Source organism: Lepisma saccharinum, chromosome 20 (assembly GCF_977018435.1).
Source record: "Lepisma saccharinum chromosome 20, izLepSacc3.1, whole genome shotgun sequence".
Lineage (NCBI taxonomy): Eukaryota > Metazoa > Arthropoda > Insecta > Zygentoma > Lepismatidae > Lepisma > Lepisma saccharinum.
In genome coordinates this window covers 31,830,897-31,850,555 of record NC_139248.1, presented here as the reverse complement: position 1 = coordinate 31,850,555, position 19,659 = coordinate 31,830,897, and the positions used below count along the sequence as shown (strand labels likewise).

Here is a 19,659-nt window from a genome sequence, read left to right as displayed (position 1 = left end):
CAATATCCACCAGGTACGACGTGCACACAGTCACCTTGTGCAGCCTTCTGATGATTAAATGGCAGCGTCCTACATTGCTGCCAACCTTCAAAAATCAAGCTGAGTACTCTTAGGGAGAATTCACACCAAAGAGACACGCGACACGAGACACGAGAGTTCCACTCCGAAGAGACAAGATGCACGCGACACGCGACAAGCGATACTAGTTCCTTTGCTGAGTTTGAATGATGGTACCGATATAATTGCATTAATCAGTTTATTAGTCACCCGAAAAAACGTAACAAGATACATTGTTACATCTATATCGCACTTTAAAATTTGTGCAAGTTATTGAAACTCGGGAGAGGCATGATGTGCATGTGAAAACGGAGAAATAATATGCATTGATCTTAAACTGTATACGCTAGACTATCCAGCCTGAATAAAGCGAACACCTAAACACTAGAGAAACCTTCCTGAAACCATGTCCCATGTCCCGGTATTTTTTTTAAGTCAGTGCCCTTAGCCCACGAATTTTTCTTGTAAATCTTTACAGTATTTAAGATTTTATGCATAAATTAACATGAACCCATGAAATTAAATATTGATAAATAACTTCTAGCATAATCATAAAGAGTCATAATAGTTTCATTACGTGTGCAGGATTAGTGACAAATATAAAAATATGGATGACAAAGTGGTAACGTCGTATCCTTGTAATTAAGAGATCCGGGGTTCGATAATCGGTTGAGGCACATAGTAGCGCGGGTCTCACTTTAAACTGTAGGTCGAGTCCTGATATTTGTGCATAAAATGGACTTAAAAAACAAAAACTCACAAGTAAAATATATGATATTGGGATTATAATAGTTGTCAATCACTTTCTGCAGAACCTTTCGCTGCTCAGTATAGTTGATACGAGGGCAAGGTATCGGGTCGCGGCCCGACAGTTGAGAAACAATGCACTAGCGCACTTTACCATGTTGACTGATCTATTTTGGGCTAAAGTGCCTCCATATGCTGGCTTTTTCAAAAAAGTAAATCGTCGTAATTGGCGAAAACTCGATGTTGAAGGCAAATTACATTTATCGAAAAAGAATAAAACGCAAATCACCACTTCGGTGGATGACAAACATGTACGCGAACCGTGAACATGTATAGTGGAAGCACCATATTGGCAGACTTGTGGCCACCGACCTTTGCGTTTGTTTTCCAACTTCCTCCCACGCATCTTGTTTACGAATTTTGTTGTAGTACTCCGGATGTTTAGGATCCCTAAGGATTCCATATTTCTTATATACCTATATCAATAAATGCAATAGTATTTTCCTTATCCCACTCCATAATAAAGAAAATAAATTGACAATGGGACGTGCTGTCATTCACAGAGCTCACTACACACTGAAGGATGATGCAACGAGGCAACGGAACGCGCACATGCCCGTCCACACTGACCCTCCACCGCATATCGTATCCTTCCTTTAATGTGAAAGAAAAACCACCAAATGAGCGATCGGGTCCGTTGCGCATCTTTTCTCACATTTTGAACGGGAGCGTTGCAAGTTTTTTCGAAAAAATGATAGGGAACGGGGATACGTTACGCTGGTCTTACCTTTCTCAAAATATGGTGCTGATAAAACACAATAATTCAAACGATCTTTCAAAATATGCAATCAGATTTCAACTGACTTTAACAGCTCTCGGACTTTGAAGCATTGTTTTGTAGTACAACAATACCTTTCAGGCTGATTTTGATCATCGTGACCTTCCGCAGCCTCATAAGCAGCTTCAGCCAACCCTGAAAACACGTTGGCTGCAACCCTTATTCTGACTTTAGGTAACTTACTAACAATTCAAGTAAAGGTTTTAGGTAAGTTTCATTGATTGCAGCATCTTGAATGATTTCCTCACAATGTCCCACTGCTACACTCGAATCGTACATTAACTCAATTAGTGTTGGCATTGCTTGCTCCACTAGTGGCTCTAAGGTGGTGGGCTCCAATCCACCCAATATCGATCCAAAAGACATCACTGCTGCATCTCTAAACCTCCAATCTTGGTTTTTGATATTGTCTTTTACAAAACATAGGACACAATCAAGGAATATAGAGATTAGGTAAAGCCATCCGAAGATTGCCGATCTTGCACGAACGCGTGACGTCACCGGAGAAGCAGTGAGCTCGGCTGAAGCAGACGGCCCCTAGCATTTATATCGGAGATTCAGAGAGCAAAAGTATATTATTACTTTTAGGAGGGGAAAAATATTAATTGTCATCCTCCAAGATGGTATTGAGGCATCCTTCTAATCATTAGTAACATAATTGAAAACGCGCTACTTTTAAAAGTGGGCAAAGTACATGTGAAAAAATGTATTCTCAAAATCCATATTCCTGAAACTTTCTGACCGATGCGCTACAAAGAAAGTTGCGTGTTCTCCTTTAGAATTTCGTCATTTTCCAAATTGTAATATAATTTTAACAAAAACGTTGCATGCTAAAGAAGAATTAAAAAGTTTTTAAAAAATTGATTAATAGACTTAGTTTATTTTACTTCGCTTACCTGTCACATATGGCTAATCGCAAAGATGAGGATGCATGATGATATGATGAAATTGAAGAAAGGAAAGTAGACCCATGCCCGGGTGGGGATTCGAACCTGGGGGACCTTGGCATCGTAAAGCGTTGTGCTAACCATGTCGCCACGAAGGTCAGCATTACAAGGACGTAAACAGAAAATTGCATCTATGTTTTAATATGCGAGAAACATTTGCCAGGAGATTATTGAAGTAACAAATAATTATTACAAGACGTTGTGATGAAAATTATTAATATATCTGAAATGTTGAGAGTTGACCTTGCAGTCTCTAAATGTACTTTTGGGGTTACGCAAAACCTTTACTCAAAATTGCTAGCGTAAATTTATAAGCTATTAAAATTTAAAGCATTTCTGTTCGAAAAAAGAAACTGTCAAGTCAAATTAATATTTCGTAGAATACATATATTTTTCTTTCACGAAGCCGAGAGAGTATTTGGAGGGGACGGTGGCTTGGGAAGGCTATAGCCCCGGATCTCGATCTACAAAGGGGCTTCCAGTGGGAAAACATTGCTATGAAATTGTCCAAAAGAAAGGGCAAAATGATTTTTTTAAAAAAATGGCTCAAGAATACAAAGATATAAGAGGACATTTTGCAAGCTTAGTCTAAAACTTACAACTGATATCGTACGTGTGTGTGTGGGGGGGGGTGGCTACGTGAGGTAACACAGTGGAATATGATTCACAATACTGAAATTAAAATAAATATGTGGGAACAATAGAAATCAAAATATGTTGTAGCTAGTGACGGCGCAATAGTAAAGATGGAGGGGTAAATCATATTTTCCCGGGACAATCATGTTTATTATTCCGTTACATACGACACAAAAATGCATATTTTGGCTAAAAGAGCATTCATTCATTTATTTATTTTTGTCGTTTTACTGGGGGCAGATAAGAGAGAGAGAGAAATTGTCGAACGAGAATAGGGGGGCGTTCCTGCCTCCACCCTGTAGTGTATCAAAATTGTATGTTTAAGGTCAGTGGTGGCAATTGTGTTCCAAAATGTGGGGGGGGGTGGACAAGGGGACAAGCATTAAGAGGCCATAGTGTGATAGTGTGGAGGCAAAAGAATGGGGGCAACTATCTCCTAAATCGTCGCCACTGTTTAAGGCTGTCATTTTAATCAGAACGTGAAATCGGGACATTTTCTACCACTCAACACCTCTGTTTCCATGCATTAACATTGTGTGCCGGAACCATCTCAATGTGTGTGTTTGTCCATTTCTTCTCCACAGGCATCAAAACATCTATATACCAGAAGTATTTTTACGAAGGTGTTACACATGCACGGAATGCACAATCCACTCGACAACTCGAGATGTGTCTTGTCCTCCCACGTTTGCAGCTCTTATAAAAGCTGAAACCCACCAAATTGTTCATAATCAGGCCTAAGCACTCGCAAGTGTTCAAAATTGTCTGTTGAGTGTGTGTCGAACCCAGTAGCCTTAAACAAAAGTATTTTTTTTATGCCATGAAATTCTCGGACTGCATACACAAAATTTGGTCTTGGAACAACCAAATCATCACTCAAAACTTTAATTTTTAGTTGATCTGTGCAGCTTATTTCTTTTTTAATAAATCGCTCCAATGCCCAGCCCGATACTGCCGAAATATTCACTTTAGAGAGAGAGACCTTCGATCTCTTCGTATTTCGACCCGAACTACTCGTAGCACTACTCGAAGTTCTGCTGTCGTCAATGTTGTAATGATGCGATCATTACTGGATCCTTTTTATGTTATAAATTGTGTATGGCTATGTATTCCTGTACTTTTGGGTTCTTGGCCGTTGGGGGAGCGGTAAGTTTCCAGTAACGGTTTAGGTCATTAGCGGGGCCTATAAAAAGGAAGGGAAGGCAGCAGTCGGCCTCAGATGTTTTGGTGCGATACGGCGAGGTAAAGAGGTGTCTCATCTCTATGGGGCGAAACGAAGACTTTTCTTGATAATATGAATAGGCGGATACTTTAACTTTCTCTCTTTCTTTTAGTACACACACTTGCTCTTTTCACATTATTCCAATAGTTTATTTCATGTGGGAAACCGGGTACACAACACACATACCTACAGCCACCTTTTTTGGTACTGAGGGTTATATTTTTTTTTACTCGTGGAGCCAGTGGCTACGCGAGTCTACACACTCTCTTCGGGAAGGGGGGACAGGGTACACCGGAATGTAATGTTGTGAATAACGGCCAAGAATTAACTTCTGTAAATGTAATATGAATAAACCTATATATATCTAAAAGGAAATGGGCGTTAAGTTGTAATTTGAAGAGGTACGTGTCTATTGCCTAAACTAGCATCCACAGAACTTCAGGTACTGCAAGTTTTGAACCTCGGGACAAGGATTCAAAAATGTATGGTTGTGTATATTGTGTATGTTGCTGAGAATCAGCTTAAAAACACAAAATATACCGTTACATACTGGGGGCTCGTCCGGGATATTTTTTTGTGAGAAGTACTGAAGGCATATGTTATTGCGAAGTGGAAAGAAAGTAACAGAAGACAAAATGGCAATTCAAATAGACAGGGAGCTCATTAGCAAGTTGCTAGGCAATGCGAACTTGGAAGGAAGGCCTGAGGAAGATATTGTGGGGGAACTTGAGAGACTTTCTCTAAACCGTACGCAAGGAACTTCGGCAAGGACGGGCGAGGAGAAAATGAGCAAAATCTTGGAAAAAAGCAACATTAACATTCCGATCTTTAAGGGAAACGTCGGCAATTTAAGTCCACACGATTATTTGCATGAATTACGCAATTATCAGGAAATCATGGAAATTGGGGATACTTTTCTCTTAGATAGAATCTTGCCGCTTTCGTTGAAGGAAATCGCTGCAGATTGGTTCAGATTTTCGAGACCATTCGGCACTTTTAGGGAATTTCAGAAGGCGTTCTTGGAAGAATTCTTTAGTGTCGATTACGACTCGGAAATAGCAAGGATCATTCAGAACAATTACCAGTCACCAGACCAGTCTCTTCTTGCATTTATTCGACACACCAGGAAGCTTTTTGCAATGAGGGAGAAACGGGGGACAGAAGACGAGGTCATCCAGCACGTTTTGAAATTTTCCCATCCTAAATTCAGAACGCACCTGTACGATAGAACCTTTGCAACCTTGAAAGATCTGGAGATGCGCGCTATGGACATTCAAAAGAGATTGTATTCAGAAGCCCTGTACTATTGTCCAGAACTGAGGGACAACAGTTCGCCGCATCTGTCTGCCATGCCGACTTCAGCGAGTGGCACAAGGCAATTAGCAGCCGCGGGGACAATGAACACTTTCGGCCGCGTGGGAACAGAAGTATCAATGAGTGCCATAAATCCGGGTCTTTTCAACCGCTTGAGCCTTTCCGGGAATATTGGAACCCCGTCGAGAGCAGAAGAACCGGCGAGGAGAAGGGGGTATGATGGTCAGCAGAAGGGCGCCACCTGTGCCGTCTCTAAAGATACCGTTAGACCAGAACAGATAACTCCGGTTCTTGCACACGTAGAAGGAAAGCAAAACAGGGGGAGGAATAGGGAAATACGTAACTGCAGAAATTTCACTTCTGGCGACAAAAAACCGTTAGTCACCTGTAAAATTCAGGGAAAGGACTTCACGCTATATTTGGATTCTGGTGCGTCTGTGAGCACCGTGTCTGTTGAGATCGCAAGAGAACTGGAAAAACAAGGAAATAAGATTAACAATAAACGTATTAATATTTCTTTGGCAGTAGGCTCTGTACAATCATGTGGAGAAATGTATCTTACTGTACATTTGAATGGGATGAAATTTAAGCATAAATTCGTCGTTCTGCGCAATTGTTTCACGGGATTTATCGCAGGTCGTGGGTTCATAAGGAAGGCCGGCATATCGCTACATTTGAAGCAGGGAGGCTACAGTTTTGAGAACAGTAACGTCATTCATTTATTTTCTGCCGAGAAGAGGGAAGTGGGAAAGAGGCTTCCGTTCTCGCAGCAGGGGAGAACGTCGACTGTGGAAGCTGGAGCTGGGCTAACCGCGACGATGACTGCGACGATGGAAAGAAATGAAACTGTTACTGAAGCAACCGCGACGATGGGAAATTGCAAACCACACCCCGAAACTGAGGACATGATTGACCGTGTGAAATGTTCGACTGACACTGTGCAGAAATCAGTTGCAGATTTCAGCGCTTTGTGTACTGAGGAAAGTGCGAAGCAAATGAGGAAGCAACAGAAGGAAAATTTGCTTCGGAGCACAAAACTGCCCATGGTTCGTCTCTCTGGAACTAAAGATATGGAAGATTCTTCATTGTTGCCATTCTCTGCCACTGAGGGAAATGAAGAATACAATTCTGAGGAGCCACGTAGGCTTCTGGACACAGCCTCCCTCATTTCCGAGCAAATGAAAGACAAGTTTCTTGCTGACGTAGCGAGGGTTACAAGGAATGAGGAGGTGGAAGGAACGAAGAAGTACAAGGAAAAGGTGAAGACCCAGGCCAAATCTTCGTACTTCGACAACGAGGGAATTCTTAGGAGAAATTTGCCTACGGAAAAGTACAAAGAGAAGGGAAAAGGGAAAATATGGGCACCTACTTCTCTACGTTCGCAAATTCTCGTGTCGTTGCATGATAATGCATTCGTTTGTCATCCTGGGAGATTGAAAACGTTAGCGAAGGTTAGGAAACAATACACTTGGATAGGCCTAACTAAAGACGTTATCCAGTATTGTAAGTCGTGCCAGCCATGCTGCGTATTAAAAGATGACAGGAATAAGCAAGATTTCATATCAAGTAAGGAGGAAACGAAATTCAGGATGGAAGACGCCAAGAAGAAAGCTTGTGATAAGAAACGCCGCAAATGCACGTTTCAGGTGGGGGATAAAGCTTGGCTTAAGGAACATCCTATCTCTAGTAAGGCCCGCAGAGTAACCAGTAAATTCTCGGGGAAGTCCTCTGGATCACACGCAATTGTGGAGCAAACTTCGGCAAATACTTTCAAAATGAAACACAGCGGGGACGGAAGAATATCGAGAGCCAACAGTGACCAGTTAAAGCCCTATTCTTCGCCACCTGACTTTGCAAGGAAAGTAGCCGAACCCAATTCAGCAAAGAGAGCGCACGTAACTTCGGCAGGAGGAGCAAGACGAAGATATATCCCGGATGCGTTACAAGCTGAGAAACAGATTCTAGTCTAATTTCAAAGGGAGATTTTTTGTAAATATTGTACATGGGGACTTATCTATCTTTTCTTTATTCTATCTTTCACTTATTTTCTCTACCTCTTACAGTACTCATACAAAAGTGTCGTTCCGCAGTCAACAAAAGTAACGCAAAGTTAGTGCGTATTTTTTTACCTCGTATTTTCGTCGAGAAGCCGCAGTTCGGTGGTGAGAAAATCCAGTGAATAGCAGTGACATCTCTGGATGTAGAGCCATTTAGACCCATTCATGTGGAAGCCGGTCGAAGCGGTGTCTTCCGATCTCGGCAGGAGCGCAGAGCAGTGGCGTTGCCGGGAGTCGAACCAGCAGCCTTGGTGACTTGGATGGATTTCCAGGAGACTGTCCCTAATTGGTCCAGGAGGAAGGATGGAAGAGATGCTGAGTGGGTAAGAATCGACGTGGGTTAACCAGCTCCAGTGCTGAGGGAAGAACGCAGATCTCGAAGTACACTTGTGGACAAAATTAGAGTGAACATTGACTGTCAGTGTCGTGTGACCTAATGAAAGTGTGTTTGTAGTGAACAGAAACTGCGGACAAGTGTATTGTGTATATTATTATTATTTTTCTAGGTTACAGAACTTTGATTTTTCTCTCTTCAGGAAGGGGGGACTATGTAATGATGCGATCATTACTGGATCCTTTTTATGTTATAAATTGTGTATGGCTATGTATTCCTGTACTTTTGGGTTCTTGGCCGTTGGGGGAGCGGTAAGTTTCCAGTAACGGTTTAGGTCATTAGCGGGGCCTATAAAAAGGAAGGGAAGGCAGCAGTCGGCCTCAGATGTTTTGGTGCGATACGGCGAGGTAAAGAGGTGTCTCATCTCTATGGGGCGAAACGAAGACTTTTCTTGATAATATGAATAGGCGGATACTTTAACTTTCTCTCTTTCTTTTAGTACACACACTTGCTCTTTTCACATTATTCCAATAGTTTATTTCATGTGGGAAACCGGGTACACAACACACATACCTACAGCCACCTTTTTTGGTACTGAGGGTTATATTTTTTTTTACTCGTGGAGCCAGTGGCTACGCGAGTCTACACACTCTCTTCGGGAAGGGGGGACAGGGTACACCGGAATGTAATGTTGTGAATAACGGCCAAGAATTAACTTCTGTAAATGTAATATGAATAAACCTATATATATCTAAAAGGAAATGGGCGTTAAGTTGTAATTTGAAGAGGTACGTGTCTATTACCTAAACTAGCATCCACAGAACTTCAGGTACTGCAAGTTTTGAACCTCGGGACAAGGATTCAAAAATGTATGGTTGTGTATATTGTGTATGTTGCTGAGAATCAGCTTAAAAACACAAAATATACCGTTACAATGTCTTTAGCTTTGGGACCGAACTGGAACTAGTGGTAAACTTCGTTACTTTACGGTATTTAGTCCATTTCATTTTCGAATCACTAGATCTTATAAAGCAACCAATGGACACTGACTGATCACTAATCGACTGTATGAATTGTCATACTTACCTCTGAAGTCTCCACCTATTCTGTTGTACAGATCAACCGGGAAATTGAAGCCGCATATTTATATCCTCATTATATTCTAGAACGTTCCGCAGATAAAACGATTCGTTAATGTTGCCAGTAGTTCGACTCCTTCTCTTTTTCAAGAACGTTCCCTCTCGCGCTTTCCAGAGATTAAAAAATTACAATGAATCCGAATCGCCCTACGTGTGGCGTTACATTTGTTGTGCAGCTTCCAAATGCTGACAAGTCTGTACATAGAGTTCAAGTTCGCTACGACGACACCGAAAGCGTAAGAAAAGTTTACGTGCAATATTATCAACAGCAGGGTTATACCGGGTGTCCGAGAAGTCTTTGTATGAAAACAAAAATTAACTGTATCCGCTATATGCAACATAGACATGAAAAAATGGTACCAAAATGTTCGGAAACTATTCAAGTTTTTTTGTTTCAGATTTCTGTAACGTTGAAGTAGTGTAGCAGTTCCAGTGTCCAGCAAACCGGAAATGTACACAAATCAGAAAAAGGCTGAGTGTGTCCTGTGGTTTCACGAGAGCAGGTCACAAAAAACAGTGCAGAGACAGTTTCAAACATCGTACGGAAAGGTGCCGCCCGATGGTAGGAGCATTAAGTCGTGGTATGACAAATTCAAGACCACAGGATCTGTTGCTGACGCACCGAGAAGTGGCCGACCATCAACCTCAGAAGGGTGGAAGATGTCAGAGTGGCTTTTGTGCGCAGTCCGAAGAAATCCGTGCGTACGGCCTCACGTGAATTACAGATGCCAAAAAGTTCTGTTCATGATGTGTTACACAAACGTTTACTGTTTCGTGCATACAAAGTGCAACTCCTGCAGGCTTTGTTGCAAAAACGTCGGTATAACTTTTCTGTGAAAATGTTATCACGCATTAACGCTGATAATGGCTATCTGGAACGTGTTTCTTTTTCAAACGAGGCGGTCTTTCATGTCAGTGGTTTAGTGAATAGACACAACGTGCGTATCTGGGGTAAAGAGCCCCCTCATGAGGTGAGGGAGTCGACCATGGGCAACCCGAAGGTGAACGTTTGGTGCGCGCTGCTGCATGACAGAATAATCGAACCATTCTTTTTCTGTGAGGACACCGTAACATCTGGAGTGTATCTCGACATGTTGCAATTGTTTGCTGTTACTCAATTGCTAGAATACCACCCAGATGTTATCTTTCAACAAGACGGTGCACCGCCACATTGGAGTCTGGAGGTTCGTTCCTACCTTGAACAGACATTTCCTGGAAAATGGATTGGTCGAGATGGACAGACGGCGTGGCCTGCACGATCTCCAGACATAACCTCTTTAGATTTTTTCTATGGAGTTATGTGAAAGACAATGTCTACAGAACTCCTGCATCCGATCTTGCAACTCTGCAACAACGGATAACCCAAGTCATCACATCAATCCCTCCTTTCATGTTGGCTAATGCATGGCGAGAAGTTGAATTTCGACTACATGTACTCCGTGCTACCAAGGGTGCTCACGTGGAGATTTATTGATTTCTTTCCTATTGCCAATAAAACTTGAATAGTTTCCGAACATTTTGGTACCATTTTTTCATGTCTATGTTGCATATAGGGGATACAGTTAATTTTTGTTTTCATACAAAGACTTCTCGGACACCCGGTAGAACATTCTCCGTCTAGCCTTAATAAGTTTTTCTCTCCTAAAATTATCGTCACATTATTCAAGAAGACAACAACCTAATTTTATCTAGTGTAAACTGAAAAATTTCCTGGTGGGGGGAGGAGGGCGCGAGTTACGATCCCCACCTTGGATACGCGCTATAAACAATATCAGGGTTATAGAACATTCTCCGTCTTGCCTCGATAATTATTTATCTCCTTAAATTATCGTCACATCATTGAAGAAGACAAAAACCTAATTTTATCTCGTGTAAACTGAAAAATTTGAGGGGGGGGGGGCTCGAGACACCTGATGCCCACCTTGGATACGCACTATTAACAATAACAGGGTTATAGAACATTCTCCGTCTCGCGTCGATAATTATATATCTCAAATTATTATCACATTATTCAAGAAGCCAAAAACCTATGTAATTTTATCTAGTGTAAACAAAACAATTTCCTTTAGGAGGGGGAGGGCTCGAACCCCTGATCCCCACCTTAGATACGTGCCATTAACAATAATAGGGTTATAGAACATTCTCCGTCTCGTCTCAATAATTATTCCTCTCCTTAAATTATCGTCACATTATTCAAGAAGTCAAAAACCTAATTTTATCAGTGTAAACTGAAAAATTTCCATGGGGAGCGGGGGCGGGGGGCTCGAGCCCCCTAAGACCCCCCTTGGATACTTGCCTGGGAAGCAGTCACGTTTATTACACCCTTACATTTATATACAATATTAAAAAGTTCTGCTTTTAGATCTCGCACAATGCCTTTTTCACAAAAATGGGCAATATCGCATTTTTTATGTCAGTCAAGCTGTGATATTTTAGATTTATTCCGTTAGTTTTCTGATAATAGTTTTCACAGCTTTCCATAGCATTTAGGCATGATTTCAGTTGACAAGAACAAAATAATCTTAATTCAAAACATAGAGCAAAAATAAATCCAAAGCGCTTAATTTAAAACTCCCTTACATTCGAAGCCTGGAGAGAACAAAACAGGGGTTCCTTCGTAACACGATTTCTTGAAAACTATTTTACACATTTGAATCAACTTTGTGATAAATTGATTAGAAAGGATGAATCTTAACAGTAAAAGTTGTAACTTTTCCCCTGCTACTATATTTTAGAAGATATTCGTTGTCAAATTTCTCAATATTTGCATAAGGAACCAGCCTTTTCCGTGCCGTGTGTTTCGATGATGACGTCATGCATCCACGGACAACTGCGCATACGATCTGCGCCGCCGAACGAGCACCCCCTGGACACAATGTCATCTTCACAACACGAACAATCACCAGCAGCTTTACTTGGGTTCCAATCAGCTTCATCATCATAGTCTTCCTGCTTTGTGAGTTTTTGCATTAGAACTGGTACCAAGTATTGCAATGACCTTTTGGCATAGAAACGTGATGTGCGTTGAGGAGGTCTACCTGCTATTGTCTCCTCAATTGCTAAGTCTACTTCTCCATCACTGACATTGGACCAAAACTAGATACCTTGAAGAGCAACTTCATCTATGTCTGATTTCATAGCTTCTAATGTAATAGGAAATAATGCCTGTCCCATGTAAGGTTCCATGTACTGATAATACAGGGACATAATTTTGACTAGACACTGTAGAGCTGCTACGCGGACCTGGGTATCAGAGGACTGTGTGGCCTCACAGACAGCTTCCATGGTAAAATTTATTTCGGACATTTTGTGAAAATTGGCTCTTGTAAATTCTAAAGAATTAAGTAAGGCATTGGTTTGGGCTAGTCGAAGATTTGACATATTCCGTGGATAATTGCTGTTAGGATCTGATTGGATTGTGAAACTAAAACATCCTGCTCGATGTCCTGACAAATGTAGCCAATAACTTCTAGAGTTGCTTCCTTCATAATTTTCGTGCTATTTGAGTTGACTACATTGTTCACTAACAAAGAGATAAGCTCCGTTCATTGCCCCACTGGAAGTTCTGCCACTGCAATGTTTGCCACACATTGGGCAGCTGAACTAGGTCTGTTGTTTTCTGTTCCTAAAGCATTGAATACATTTTTGTTCACGTAAGTTCGGGTTTCTTCCGGGTAACGCCAGCCACCTTTGCTGATGCTGTGCTTTGACATTTGCATCTTTTGCAGTAAGGGTATTTTTGAGCTACAGACCTGCAGCCATACGTGCCTCTGGACTGTTCCCGCCATGATGGAAGATTACTGAAAGACTTTTCACAAATTCTGGCAAACTATTCTGAGCGGCCTGTTCAAGGAAGTATTGCTCTGCCTCAAATTCAGCTTTGTCTGGTCTGGTGACACTGTTTTATCTAGTACTTGAATAAGTTTGCAATGCAGGATTTGGATTCATGTTTTTTGGTGGTTTTTGCCTTCAAAAATACAGACGATTCGATTTGTCACTGCTGTATTGTCTTCTCAGTAACCGGCAATCTCCACCACGTATAAAACCCCTACGGATTTGTTAGGGATCTTAATCGAGGCTATGCCCACCTAAGGCCACTCGCTTGTGTGAGAGGTACTTTACACATGTAAGGGGGCTCGCCTCTGTGAAATAAGGAGAAAACTTTAACGCTAGGTGTTCAGGGGTTTGTATCTCGGACTGGGCATGGTTGCTCTTCGTTCATCATTCATCCTCATCGCCGTGATTAGTTAAAAGTGGTAGGGAGGCAACGCTAAATAAATACAAACAAGTTGAATAAAAATATGCAACAATTTCCACTTACACACTTTGACGCTCTTACCTTTCCCAGAATAGAGTGCTGATAAAATACAATTCACACGATCTTTCAAAATTTGCAATCAGATTTATATTAACTTTAACAGCTTTCAAACTTTGGCGCATTGGTTTGTACTAAACTTACCATGAGCCAATTCCGACATACTGTGTTCCATTACACAAAGACAAAAAGTTATAATACCCCATAGGAGGGCTATGTTTGTTTTTAGAGTACCTACAATTATTTAATATTCACCATTCTCTAGTCTCTTCCCGTTGGTTATTGTTTATGGTATTGAAAATGTTAAACGGTTTAATGTTAATTCACACGTCTCTGTTCGTTGGGAGCCTCGTGGTGCACAAGCAACTCACGCTACGATGCTAAAACCTAAACGTTACGTCAAGAGTGGCCCCATTGGCAAAATGTTTTTTGAAAATCAGATTTAGTGATGCTGCTATTGTTACAATTAATACAAACAATATAAAAGCGTTAATCAAATTAATACATTAACTTCTTTTATATTTATTTTTGCCTTAAAATTTAACTTAAATCTGACAAGTAAACAAAGAAACATTTTCACTCTTGAACAGTTTTCAAGTTTTTACGATTGTGCGTTTGGCCTTGAATTATTGCTGCCAGCCTCTCGAACGACGTCAAGACAGTAGTATACGGCAAAATCATGTTACTAACAACAAAAGACGCAATGCTCAGAAAAAAACAATAACAATACTCAAAATCATAATAATGCTTGAGAAAAACAACAAATGTGTTGAGTCAAATAAATATAACTCACGTGACGTGCAGCGTAATAATTGATTCTAGCGCAGCATGAGTTGCATATGACTCACGCACGTCAAATATTAAAGATAATAATTCTTCATCAAATCATGAAGAAACATATTGCTTTCAACGTTTCTATTATATTCTTTTAATAAAACATCCTTGCCCCAGAGATTTTTTTCCTATTGTGGCAGTGAACGCGTTAAAATTTATGTTGAATCCTTGCACGTACCTCAAGCAAGATAACTTTACGGATTTTCCACGTTTTGCGTTCGGCGAGCGGATGTGACGTCACTTCTTTGTAGTGGTAACACCGTTGTTTCACCATTAAGACTATTTACAGTTATATCATAATCAGCATAAATCAAGAGAAGCATTTACTGTTTCATCTGCAACAGATCTTGCACGTTTGTATACGTTTAAAGGCTTGCGGTTAAAGTTATTGCGGAAATGCATCTACCGTTATACTTGGCATAGTCTGAAAACATTGTTTGAACGAAAGTTAAAGAATTATACTTTGAAACGTCTTAAATACTGGTGTCAAGGAGTTAGTTGTTATATCAGAACCATGTGCACTGAATATTTTGTCTACTTTCAAACAATTAACCGTGACTTTGTTTGAATTACGTACGATTTCTAGAACATTCTAGAATGAATGGTAAGTATATAAATTTTCATTATCGCTATGTACCGTTAGTAGTGTATATTGGCCGGTTCTACGCCATACTTGGTACGAGCTCTTTTTTTTTATGGATTTAACCTCAGTGGTAGCATATTTTGACGATTTTTTTGTTGATTTTATAGCGTTTGACAAACTTTTCAGTGCAATTTTCATCGCATCTAATTTTTTTCCTACTCATACTTGGTACGAATGCCACGATCTTACGTGATATAACTTAACCTATCTTACGATTTTTTTACGATCTTCAGTGACCTATCATTTTTTTTTATTTACGCACCGAACTAACTTACATTGGACTCCGTTTGTTTTAATATTTCAGTATTTTAAAGTTTTTTCACATATTTTATATAACCTAAAAAATGTGTTGATTTTTTTTTAGTATGTGGCAATTTTTTCTACGAAAATTTTAAAACTGTTCCGTCACCCTCTCGTTCTTCACGTCGTACGCGAAGGACTTCTCTGCACACGGTATCCTCGGGCAATGGACTGTTGAACTCGCAAACGATCTTGATGTTGGTTCGATCGTTGATAGGGGTAAAAAGACAGTTCTACGCCAGAAAATGATGCGTTTTTTTTGCAACCTTAACGGAAAATATCGTAAAGGCAAACGCGAAAGTGATAAGATAACTCTGTTTCCGGTCGTTATTTTGGATTTCCGAACATAGGTTCTATTCATACTTTACTCACATATAGGTGTACGTGATGAATTCGCAAACAGATTTTTCCTAAGTCTTACCGTTTCCAAGATAACCCTACTTCCGGTCGCCATTTTGGATTTCCGAACATAGGTTCTATTCATACTTTACTCACATATAGGTGTACGTGATGAATTCGCAAACAGATTTTTCCTAAGTCTTACCGTTTCCAAGATAACCCCACTTCCGGTCGCCATTTTGGATTTCCGAACATAGGTTCTATTCATACTTTACTCACATATAGGTGTACGTGATGAATTCGCAAACAGATTTTTCCTAAGTCTTACCGTTTCCAAGATAACCCCACTTCCGGTCGCCATTTTGGATTTCCGAACATAGGTTCTATTCATACTTTTTCTCACGTATAGGTGTACATGATGAATCCCCAAACAGATTTTTTCTAAGTCTTACCGTTTCCAAGATAACCCCACTTCCGGTCGCCATTTTGGATTTCCGACCATAGGTTCTATTCATACTTTTTCTCACGTATAGGCGTACGTGATGAATCCGTAAACAGATTTTTCCTAAGTCTCACCGTTTCCAAGATAACCCTAGTAGTGGTGTGTGACCGTTTGACAGCCATCAATTGGGGTTCAAAAAAACCTCAAAAACTTACTTTCTCTCCACGTTCCACGCCTCATTTATTGCGCTGACGATGTTTCACAGCGTAGAAAACAGCACCAAAACTTCAAAAACTCATTTTGATCATTTGGGGTTCTCCAAAATCTCAAAAAAAAAAACTCACTTTCTCTCCACGTTCAGCGCCTCATTTATTGCGCTGACGATGTTTCACAGCGATGAAAACAGCATCAAAAAAACTTTAAAAAAAAAAAAACACTTTCTTTCCACGTTTCGCGCCTCATTTATTGCGCTGACACAGCGTGATGAGTAAATGCACTTTCTCATCCTTGAAGGATGAATGCACCTTATCATAATTTTTTTCCAAGTCCGGGACCAATGTTTATATATCGTGACCTTTGTAAACCTCTCGGAACGATGTTATCTCTCTGCCACACACACACACGCCTCTCATTATTTCTGTATTGTGACGTGTTTATTTTGGTATGGGAGGACAGAGGACACCTAGACGATGCTAACGCAAGAAATCCCAGCTTTTTATGATCATCCTTTCGAAAGTTACGAACGATGAAAAAAATATTTTGGCAATTGGCCCTTCCTTGACCCAGGACTTCTAAAAAAAAAAAAAACTTTGTACACGTACTCTGCATCACCATTATCGACAAAAGGGTCAACGGGGAGGATTTTTGCACTATCTCTCTCTCTCACTGTTTTTCGAGACATTAGCAATTTAACGCTGGACTTGGAAAATTTTTCGACAGAGGGGTCAAATTTGGTTCCATGACGACCTATGTTTATTTTGGTATGGGTGGACAGAGGACACCGAGACTCGACCGACGCACTAAACCCGACCTCTCTACGACTATTCGTTCAAAAGTTACGAGTGATCAAAGTTTTTGGGAGGGGGTGGGCTAACTTCTTACCCCTTGACCCTTGAACCACCAAAACTTGGTACACGTATTCTACACCTCCAAAATCGACAGGGGGCATCTAACGATGCCGTATGGTGGTGTTTTTCGATATATTTTTCGATAACTCTTAGCATTTTCGAGATATTTGCAATTTAAGATTTTTTTAACGCTGGACTTAGAAAATTTTCGATACATTTTTTTTTTGTTCCATGACGACCTATGTTTATTTTGGTATGGGAGGACAGAGGACACCGAGACTCGTCCGACACACTAAACCCGACCTCTCTACGCGTACTCTACGTCACCAAAAAAAGGTTAAAGGTTCCAAATAACAATAGTTAGAGTTTCCCCAATCTAGTAAAGTGGATTGGTTGAAATCTCCAAGGCGTATTTTGCATTTTTTTTTTCAAATTATGAACACGTTAAAACTGAACTGTCTCGGATTTTTGAGTTTTGTATTCGCCCTGAGAAAATTCTATATAAAATAACATACCTGAAAATTATATTCACAGTAGATTGATTTTTTTTTAGTTTTGTAATCACCTGAAGAAATTCTATATAAAATAACATATTATTCACAGTAGATTGAATTCTTGAGTTTTTGTATTCGCAAACAAGAAACTCTATATAAATAACATACCTGAAATTCTATTTACAGTAGATTGAATTTTTGAGTTTTGTAATCACTCCAAGAAATTCTATATAAAATAACATACCTGAAAATTGTATCGCTATATACTAGACTTTTTGATTTCTGTGATTTTGGAGAAAGCAATGGCATCCACCACCAGTTTCAATCATAAAAATGATAAAACTGAATGTGTTACTTGCGAAAAATTAATATCTAAAACTAATATTAGCAAGCACAGGGCAAGATGTAGCGAAACAGGTTCGAGAATTAATCGTTCCTTACCTTCTAAGCCTTGTGCTCGATGCGGAAAAATGATCAGCATTGCAAATTTAAGTAAACACCTCAAAATTTGCAAACCATCGACCGGACAAGCATCGAAAAGGAAAATCGATAATTCAGAAACGGAAGCTTCCACTTCTAAGCAAATTAAATTATCCAATGAACCCAAACCAATTAGATCTGCATTCAACGACCAACTCCAGGATTTTTCAATTAAGTCAGAACCAGGCCGTGACATCCTTAGTTTCTTGGATGAAACGAAAACATCTGTACTAAATATTTTAAAAGATAAACTTGAAAACAACTCTATAAAAGTATACGTTGTTCTGTTTTCTGAATACGAGAAAGTTGATGGCACAACGAGTATTTTTTATCATCGTACAAAAAACCAGACTCTTCATTTGGCGGACGTCGAAAATTTAGACAACTTCTATTATAAAGTTACCAATGAGCTGGTTAAGAAACATGACGATTTCGAGGCTAAAGGGTCGGGATGGTCTCTGTGTGGAAGTCCTCACACGTTAACTGTTTACGTGAACCGATTCTCGCCTCTTCGCGCTTCCAGCTACGTTCCTCTTCCACCGAACATTCAACACAAGAGAGCTAGTGCATCCCGTCAGGATAAGCGATATCGACGATGACGATGCTTGTGTAATAAATATCCTTCTCATTTCCAACGAGGATGTCTATCATTACATGCTAATTCGTTCAATGTCTCGATTACTAGGAAGCCAAACAACCAAGGATGAACATTGCATCGAAGTTTGTCCGAGATGTCTAACCATGTTCGACGATCGAAAACAACTCGATTATCAAAATTACACCGGACGTCAAATTGCTATCGATAAACTTGTCGAACATAAAATTTATTGGGGCAACAACAGACCGGCTAGAATGTTGATGCCCGTTGCAACGTTTAGAAAGTCGTTGATTTTGTTTCTGTATTTTCCGTCGTTGGGTTTCCTCGTCACGTCGATCGTCGCGAATCCGAAATCGTCACTGTTCCAGCAAGAAGAGCAGCGTTGAGAAAATTGATTGATCAACAGGCCGTTGAGTTTAGATAACATGGAAGGTAGAAATTCATGATCTGCCGTGCGGTGTACAGTCTCCATTGTTTGCTTTCGGAAACCAAAGTGATTCATTGTCCTTGCTAGTTATTTATTGTGTATGTGAGATAGTTAAAGTTTTTTTTATTTTAGTTATAGTTATTTAAGTTCATTTTTTTTCATTTGCATTGCCTACAATTTTTACTACTTTCTAAACGATAGTGTCCCCAAGGCAACGTGTGGATTCCACAAGACAAAATACATCTTTTATCGTCATGCGGATCTAATGCTACTTTCCTAACTTTGTTTGTTGTAATCACGTGGTCTACACTTTGGATTCTTTGTTCTATACTTAGTATCGTCGATTGTGAGTAAAGGCAATCGATGTAATCGTGGAATGTGAGTTTGTTCTCTACCGTATTTTTGCACACACCTTTTGCTTTCTTCGTG

General features: G+C 40.1%; 1 protein-coding gene and 1 pseudogene across 1 annotated transcript in view; one reads left to right on the top strand and one right to left on the bottom strand.

Moving 5' to 3' along the window:
* The window catches only part of mei-W68 (meiotic W68), a 61,960-nt gene that overhangs the window by 25,674 nt on the left and 16,627 nt on the right, over positions 1 to 19,659 (top strand). The gene's annotated exons all lie outside the window — the stretch shown is intronic.
* Positions 1,653 to 13,229, bottom strand: LOC146003761 (importin subunit beta-1-like; annotated as a pseudogene).